The 9,881-nt window shown below is 38.7% G+C and overlaps 1 pseudogene; it reads right to left on the bottom strand.

The window, feature by feature from the left end:
* Positions 1-1,312: 1,312 nt before the first annotated feature.
* Positions 1,313-3,440, bottom strand: LOC122671251 (annotated as a pseudogene).
* Positions 3,441-9,881: the final 6,441 nt, after the last annotated feature.

The raw sequence follows: 9,881 nt of genomic DNA, 5'->3' as shown, positions 1-9,881 counted from the left end.
GCAAAAAGACCTTGCAACGACAAAATATTGATAAAAGTAAAAAGAAAAAAACATAACAGAAATAATGACACAACTCAGCATCTAACTAAATGGGATCAGCTTCATGGATCCTTGCCCTCCTATCAGCTCTATTCGAGATCATACTTGAGAAAAAACCTAAGCTAAGCATGTCTTTCCGCACCACTTCTCCCAGGGTCATTTTAGGTTGCCCCTAGCTCTTTTAGTGCCTATATTTGTCTGTATCTTTGCATGTAAATATAAGTCTCCAAATTTCTGCACAGCCAATCTATCAAAATTCTAATAGCCCATGAACAACCAACATCCACAATTCCAGGGGTAAGGTAGAGGATATTATCATTTGGATTCTGATCTCAATTTCGTAGGTTTTTTTTTTTTTTTTTTGGGTGAATAAATTTCGTAGGTTAAACAACCAATGACTACAGAGACTATCATCAAGCATCAAAAAATCAAGTTGAAGACCTTACTGCAAACAAAAGGACTTAAAATAAAAGGATCAAAACCACAGATGTGGCAGTGACCATACCATAATAAGAGGACTGAAAACCAGAACATACAGTGAGTGGTGATGTTACTATGCAAGTAAATATGCTGAAGTACACAATCAGTATGAACACACTCTAAAAGTATAAGCAAAATTCTGCTTCTATGATGCATCAGATTACAGCCTCATTACCCAAGATTACTTGGTAAATTCTATGACCCCTTTTCTGACTTATTCTCTAAAGCTAAGAGTTCCTCAGCACCCGGGTTATACAAGGCATCGCAGTGGTCAGTGTGACTCATCAACTGTAGACAACAGGTAGCACCTTCTCTTATTAGGATCCTGCCATTTCTCAGGTGTTTAGTCTGTACTCTGTTCTTGATGAACCAAAGGGTAGTGCTTTAAGTGGCATGGGTTGATCCATATACGAGGAAATGACAAATAGGGAAAATAGGAGCCCCCAAGGCCCCATTTAGTACATAGGAAGTTTGGATAGCATAAAAAAGGGTACGGATATGTATGGAAATTAAACAGACTAGATGACAGTAACACTGTTTAAAAATACAGCGCAAATAAACATGTACGGTTATAATACGGTACCTGTTTAATACAGTTCCTCTGTAGAATTCCGGGAGCAAAAATTCGGGCATATATTCACTATGCCTGTACATCACCTAATAAACAGAATAATAAGATTTATAATATACCATCAGAATCACCTCAGTTGGCTGCTGGTGATGACGAATTTGGGGGAACCTGGTCAACAGTCTCAAGCTAATGCACTGGATTTTGTGGATAGATTTCAGTCAGTTAATGATGTTGAGTTGTATCAGGAAGCAACTGAAACATAAAAGCAAATGTATCAGCATAGTCAGACATTTACTCAAACAAAATGACAAATATTAAATATGCAAAGTAAACCACCAAAACTGAAGACCTGGGAAATTTTGCATAACAAATTGTTAGGAACCTCTTTTATAGTAAAATGGTTAGAACTTAGAAGTGGGATGAACCAACAGCAGACAATGGTGTTGCAGGAAAAGGCATAAATGAAATCTAGATAAAGTTTTCAAGACTTCATCCTTCTGCAGGTACAAGTAAACAGATATACATTGAAAGTAAATGTAAATTCTCCTTTTTGGTCAGCTCAAGATCCCAATGTTGCAGTGCTGCACATATATCAACTAATTTGGAGCTAAGGGCTTAAGCCCAAAAGTCTCAGATGTAATGAACTAACTCCATTTACTTCTTCAACAGTATGTCTGTCACAGTGATGAGTAACTATTCAGGTATCACTGTTGCCAGAAATTGTAGAACCTTTCAGTATTTTATTAAGCACTCAAGGCCTCATTTTCAGCTTACACATGCAGACACAGATTTAATATACTTACAATGTGTGAAATTACTTTCATCAACTCAATGAAAATCATTCTTAACATTAAGGAAAGATTTATGTCTAATAAGTAGGCAAAACCCCTAGTCTATGAAATTTCTCTGTAAATCCTGATATGTTAACACCAAATTTTAGATCAAATGGATGCAAAGCATAGTAAGATTTCTGCTTTCATGGGGGGAGGGGCAGTCATTTCACGCCCCCTGTATCTAAGCGCAGGGGCCACTCTGTTTTTAAGGTTTTTTTTCCTTAAAAATGGGACTGAGTTCTGTATCCGGCTGCGTAGAGTACACTAGAACCTCCCACAATAGGGGGCATATAAGTCATTTCATAGGAGGGAAGAGAGAGATAGATATCCCATTAAAGTTAGAATCTTTTGGATTGTATGTTTGGGGAGAATCTCATGGAACACATTGATGGCCTTATTACAACACTTAGTTGGAATGGAGGCCTGAGGTAGTGGTTGTAAAAATGGTATAGCAATTCTCAATAGATCAAATGGCTGCCAAGCATAGGATATCTAAGGAATCAAAGTTTCATCATTCATATTCAAAAGACTGCAATTTGAAGTGTTGTTAAGCATTTGGAAGGAAATTCCAATGTCAAAATTCACTACTTTATGTCCTTAGGGAGTTCAAGTTGCAAATTGCTATCTGGAATTTCTGAGTTTTTTGTATGAGACTTCAGGATTTATGGCAAAGTCCATGGCTAATTATTCAAAGATGAGTAGGGTAAAAGTAGTATTAGAGAAAGGCAACCATTTCCAGAGTGGAAGACAAATTCTGAAAACATTTAGATTGTAGCTAGCAGGGGACTGGGTTTTTTTTTTGTTAATTAGGTTGGAAAGCAGGGATGGTACATGAAATTTTCCAAACTCCATGGGTGAAAATGTAATTTAGACAAACTTCAGGGGAGGTATGTAAAAGTTTACCTCCTCCTTGGTCACCCCCTGTTTCAATAAGATCAGTGCCTTCTCTACTACATCTTTAGCCTCCAGTCTCGAATTGATAAATTCTCTTACCTCTTTAATCATCTTGATTTTTGCTGCTGCATCGTACTTCTCTAACTTCACATCAAATGTTGTCTTTTCTGCCTTCTTTTCCTCAGCTTTTGCAGACCCAGTTGCAGCTCCAGCCTGAGGACCCAATTCCACCATGCCTTCTGATGATATTGGCTGGCATCTTCTCTTAGTTTAGGACCAATTTGTTTGAGATCTTCAGGGGGTAGAGCAGCAATACATTCCACAAGCTGGAAGATATTATCAGAAGGTGGGGAGGGTGTTGGGAGCATAGGGATCATAAAAGCAGGGTACTTGTACCTCTTAGGCTTTGCCTTGGGATCTCTGGGAACAAAATCAGGTTGGGATAGACAACATTGTAGTGGACCAGTTATTTTAGAAAGTGTGAGAGCCTGAGAGGGGCAGGTACAACTTTGAGAAAGGCAAGGAACTTCATTGCTGAGATTGGTGAGAGCAAAAGATTCACGAAATGAAAACAGCTAGGAGAGGGAGACTGTTTGAACCACCTACTTGCAACATTGAGTGCAAAAAGACCTTGCAACGACAAAATATTGATAAAAGTACAAAGAAAAAAACATAACAGCAATAATGACACGACTCAGCATCTAACTAAATGGGATCAGCTACATGGATCCTTGCCCTCCAATCAGCTCTATTCGAGATCATACTTGAGAAAAAACCTAAGCTAAGCATGTCTTTCCTCACCACTTCTCCCAGGGTCATTTTAGGTTGCCCCTAGCTCTTTTAGTGCCTATATTTGTCTATATCTTTGCATGTAAATATAAGTCTCCATATTTCTGTACAGCCAATCTATCAAAATTCTAATAGTCCATAAACAACCAACATCCACAATTCCAGGGGTAAGGTAGAGGATATTATCATTTGGATTCGGATCTCAATTTCGTAGGTTAAACAACCAATGACTACAGAGACTATCATCAAGCATAAAAAAATCAAGTTGAAGACCTTACTGCAAACAAAAGGATTTAAAATAAAAGGATTAAAACCACAGATGTGGCAGTGACCATACCATAATAAGAGGACTGAAAACCAGAACATACAGTGAGTGGTGATGTTACTATGCAAGTAAATATGCTGAAGTACACAGTCAGTATGAACACACTCTAAAAGTATAAGCAAAATTCTGCTTCTATGATGCATCAGATTACAGCCTCATTACCCAAGATTACTTGGTAAATTCTATGACCCCTTTTCTGACTTATTCTCTAAAGCTAAGAGTTCCTCAGCACCCGGGTTATACAAGGCATCGCAGTGGTCAGTGTGACTCATCAACTGTAGACAATAGGTAGCACCTTCTCTTATTAGTATTCTGCCATTTCTCAGGTGTTTAGTCTGTACTCTGTTCTTGATGAACCAAAGGGTAGTGCTTTAAGTGGCATGGGTTGATCCATATATGAGGAAATGACAAATAGGGAAAATAGGAGCCCCCAAGGCCCCATTTAGTACATAGGAAGTTTGGATAGCATAAAAAAGGGTACGGATATGTATGGAAATTAAACAGACTAGATGACAGTAATACTGTTTAAAAATACAGCGCAAATAAACATGTACGGTTATAATACGGTACCTGTTTAATACAGTTCCTCTGTAGGATTCCGGGAGCAAAAATTCGGGCATATATTCACTATGCCTGTACATCACCTAATAAACAGAATAATAAGATTTATAATATACCATATGAATCACCTCAGTTGGTTGCTGGCGATGACGAATTTGGGGGAACCTGGTCAACAGTATCAAGCCAATGCACTGGATGCTGTGGATAGATTTCAGTCAGTTAATAATGTTGAGTTGTATCAGGAAGCAACTGAAACATAATGACAAATATAGAATATGCAAAGTAAACCACCAAAACTGAAGACCTGGGAAATTTTGCATAACAAATTGTTAGGAACCTCTTTTATAGTAAAATGGTTAGAAGTGGGATGAACCAACAGCACATAATGGTGTTGCAGGAAAAGGCATAAATGAAATCTAGATAAAGTTTTCAAGACTTCATCCTTCTGCAGGTACAAGTAAACAGATATACATTGAAGGTAAATATACATTGAAAGCAAATGTATCAGCATAGTCAGACATTTACTCAAACAAAATGACAAATATTAAATATGCAAAGTAAACCACCAAAACTGAAGACCTGGGAAATTTTGCATAACAAATTGTTAGGAACCTCTTTTATAGTAAAATGGTTAGAAGTGGGATGAACCAACAGCACATAATGGTGTTGCAGGAAAAGGCATAAATGAAATCTAGATAAAGTTTTCAAGACTTCATCCTTCTGCAGGTACAAGTAAACAGATATACATTGAAGGTAAATATAAATTCCCCTTTTTGGTCAGCTCAAGATCCCAATGTTGCAGTGCTGCACATATATCAACTAATTTGGAGCTAAGGGCTTAAGCCCAAAAGTCTCAGATGTAATGAACTAACCCCATTTACTTCTTCAACAGTATGTCTGTCACAGTGATGAGTGACTATTCAGGTATCACTGTTGGCAGAAATAGTAGAACCTTTCAGTATTTTATTAAGAACTTGAGGCCTCATTTTCAGCATACACATGCAGACACAGCTTTTATATACATACAATGTGTGAAATTACTTTCATCAACTCAATGAAAATCATTCTTAACAGTAAGGAAAGATTTATAACTAATAAGTAGGCAAAACTCCTAGTCTATGAAATTTCTCTGTAAATCCTTATATTCAAACACCAAATTTTAGATCAAATGGATGCAAAGCATAGTAGGATTTCCTGCTTTCATGGGGGGAGGGGCAGTCATTTCATGCCCCCTGTGTCTAAGCGCAGGGACCACTCTGTTTTTAAAGTTTTTTTTCCTTAAAAATGGGACTGAGTTCTCTATCCGGCTGCGTAGAGTACACTAGAACCTCCCACAGTAGGGGGCATATAAGTCATTTCATAGGAGGGAAGAGAGAGATAGATATAGAAAGACACTAGCATACGCTACACAGCCAGCTGACAGCATTTTTTTTTCCATTAAAGTTAGAATCTTTTGGATTGTATGTTTGGGGAGAATCTCATGGAACACATTGATGTCCTTATTACAACACTTAGTTGCTATGGAGGACTGACGTAGTGGTTGTAAAATTGGTATAGCAATTCTCAATAGATCAAATGGCTGCCAAGCATAGGATATCTAAGGAATCAAAGTTTCACCATTCATATTCAAAAGACTGCAATTTGAAGTCTTGTTAAGCATTTGGAAGGAATTCCAATGTCAAAATTCACTATTTTATGTCCTTAGGGAGTTCAAGTTGCAAATTGCTATCTGGAATTTCAGAGTTTTTGTATAAGACTTCAGGATTTATGGCAAAGTCCATGGCTAGTTATTCAAAGATGAGTTGGGTAAAAGTAGTATTAGAGAAAGGCAACCATTTCCAGAGTGGAAGACAAATTCTGAAAACATTTAGGTTGTGGCTAGCAGGGAACTGGGTTGTTAATTAGATTGGAAAGCAGGGGTGGTACATGAAATTTTCCAAACTCCATGGGTGAAAATGTAATTAAGACAAACCTCAGGGGAGGTATGTGAATATTTAGCATGAGCAAGTGAGTAAGGCTGGAGTGGGTTCCCAAGGGATTATGGCAACGTGGGGTAGGGGTGTGAGGTGGCATAGGGTAGGGATGAGGTGGCTAGGTGTAGGGTGAAATGGGATGATGAGGTGTGCATGAGGTAAGAGGGTAAGAAGTGGGCAAGTGGGCTTGGGGCTGGGGTGGATGGGCATGGGGCAGCAAGGGTTGAACTTGGAAGGGTGCTGCCGCATGGCTGGAGTGCATGGGCGATGGCCTTAAGGCCTGGGTGGGTTGTGATGCGTGCATGCGCAAGGGGCTTGGCTGGGGTGTGGGTATGCGGGCTGCATGGGGTGCTGCGGGGCTGGCCTGGCCGCACAGCATGGCGCAACATGGGGGTTGGGTGCATGGGGTGCTGTGGGTATGGGCTGGGCTGAGTTTTATTATAAATCTTGAGGTTGTTTGATGATTGTAAGTATCTAATCCACATTCCATGAAGTTGTTTGTGAATAGACGATCTGTGTGATAAAATCTGAGTTTTAGAACAGGACAGGACTATCCTGCTTTATGATTTTAGATTTTAGGAATGACTGAGCATATACTTGGAATATAAGATTTTGAGAATGATTCGTGCTTTCCTTCATGAATCTGTACTTGATGGCGTTGGAACCGTAAATTTGAGTATATTAATGGTTGTATTCCATGAATCTGTACCTTGTGAATGTTGGAACTATAAATTTGGCCAAATATTCTCTGTATTGGGGGCACAGGCTGCACACAGACACATGGGACTGGGTGAAATGACCACCCTGCCCCTTGAATGGCAGGCCCATGTGTCTGGGCCGGCACAGAGAACATCAGCCCTATAAATATATATCTTGCTTTGTTGTTGAAATCAGAAATCTGTTTGGTTTGAATTTGAAAAAGTTCAATAAGGATTGTTTGGACCTCATTGGAGACGTCGACTCAGGGTATAGGCCAATGGGATTTGAACCTCTCTGAGATGTTTGTGAGGTGTTCGAAAGCCAGCCGAGACACTGGTTATGGTGTATGTTGTACCCATTTGGATCCCATCCCCGAGATTTCGATTGTGGGTATATCTAGCCCATTTGTTCGACAATGGGGATTCGGCCTGTTATACAAGGCAGAGTTTGTAAGACTAATCTGATATACAGTGATAGATAAATACCTGTAATCGCACAACAACTGTAGAGAGACACGAACAAGAAAGGAACAAGCACAAACTGATTGAGCTGAGTCGTATCTAACAGATACTCTCCTTAAGGTTTTAGATGCCCCACTTCTGCAACTGGGTTGAGCTTGCACCTAGCCCTCCAAGATGAAACAACTCACGAAACGTATAGGTTGCAGTACTTTATACGAGTATAGAAGGATTCCAAAGGCTATACTCTCACTCTGTTTTATAAGAAACTATAGTAGGTAAAACAGTCTCTGGAATGGACAATTGCAGAGATAGAAAATGTTTTCTGTTGTGTATGAAATGACTGACAAGACATGGTATATATATAGAGTTCAAACACCCTTTCATGAAGGGGTATACCCATATGTATACATGTAGCCTATAAGTACAAGAAAGTACTCTTCCAGGGGGAGGTATGTCTATACATAATCCTCCATGTCCAGGGAGGTATCCATTCATGGGGTTGTGTCTATTCGTATATGTGTACATCGTATACGAATATAGTACACATGGGTGAACCGAGTTATAGAAAAAACTCGAATGCAAAACTTTCACTATCTAAAAAGAAGGTTTTGCCCACACCCACACCCCGACAGAGAGAAGGGTGATTACCCCTCCAAGAGGCTCACACCCTTAAGAAACCAACCATATATATCTACCACTCAATTTACTTTCCCACAACCAATGTGGAACTATTCTTGGGCTCCATATTGCCTCTTGCACACAAAAGTGCACAATAAATTCAAACTAAAAAAATGGAGGGAATGTAAAAAAGAGGGAATTTACAAAAATCACTGTTTTTTTTTTTTGAAACTTTGACCAAAAAACCATTATAATAAAATAATGTAACAACATGGCCCCATCTGAGATGTCATTTGGGGATATGTTTGGACCTCAATCGAGACGTCAGTTGAGGGTACTGTTTGTACCCTTGTACCCTGACAAGTGATATATTTGGGCCTTGTCTAACTCGTCGATGGGGATGAGTGTGGGACTCAAGTCCTCGTCTGATTTGTCAGCGAGGTGAGCATTAGCATGGGTCCTCATTTGATTCGTCAGCAGGAATTTGTTGGACCTAATTGAATGTTTCCAAATGGTTGGAATCTTTGCGTAGAGGAATGAATAATTGAACCTTTTTCCCTTATTGGAATTAGTATTTGGAAAATGATATGGATCCTTTGGAAATGTATGTTTGTTGTTGGAACTTTTTCCCTTTATTGGGGATGGGTATTTGTTAACAATGTGAATTGTTGGATTGATGTGGTTTTGTTTTGAATTATGTTTCTTGTGTGAATGAAGTATATGTATTTGTATATGGAATAAATCTTTGAAATATGCATATACGTGAATAGGTTTCAGATTTGTCCCCTTCTTGGAATTCTTCATTGAAATTTTCCATCATGATTTTGTAATATACTGTTGATTTTATTATTCCATGGTATGTGATTCGTTACTTATTGATCTAGTTCGCTCACCCCTATTATTATTAACGTTTTTTTTTCAGATCGATTGACTAGAACTCCAGAGTGTGAGTAGGCCCTCATGTTGAAGCATTTTGGAGAATTATTTTAGGAGTGATATTTTGGAGATAGGTGCAAAAGAAGTTTGAATTATTTTGGAAGACAGTCTTTTGTTTATATTTTATAGGTATAATAATTCTCATGCTTGATGGATGACTGTATGTATCAAATTACCTCTAGATGTGGATGATTTAATTTAGTTTCATGTCCTTACCCAAAAAAAAAATTAGTTTCATGTTTTTCACTATAGTTTTGATTAGTGTGTCACATCGGTAGCTTTGGGCCCCACTTAGGTTTTGAGGTATGACATAGCCAAACCAAACTGCTTGAGCAAAGGGACAATTTAGGAGAATGTGCGTCAAATTCTCTCCTCTTTCCCACATCGCTGACATTTAGGATCAACTAGCACCTTGCGTTGAACTAAGTCTCCCCCTGATGCTAAACCATTTGCACACGCATGCTAAAGAAAATTCTCGACCTTAGGTAATGTATGACATCTCCTGTCACACCCCGATCTTTGAACCATAGGGTGGTATGACTAGAGCGTACACCTACGTTCCACTATCCCACCAGGATCACTGATGCAGTATCTAAAGGCTAACTCATCCAAACCACAAATTGGTAAATCAAGAGAGAAAGAGTATAATAATAACATTATCAGAGTAACGGAAGCTAAATTGTATTATATACAATAACTGTA

Source organism: Telopea speciosissima, chromosome 8 (genome assembly GCF_018873765.1).
Source record: "Telopea speciosissima isolate NSW1024214 ecotype Mountain lineage chromosome 8, Tspe_v1, whole genome shotgun sequence".
NCBI classification, from domain to species: domain Eukaryota; kingdom Viridiplantae; phylum Streptophyta; class Magnoliopsida; order Proteales; family Proteaceae; genus Telopea; species Telopea speciosissima.
Note: the sequence above shows the minus strand (reverse complement) of the source record. Positions and strands in the feature narration are given on the sequence as shown.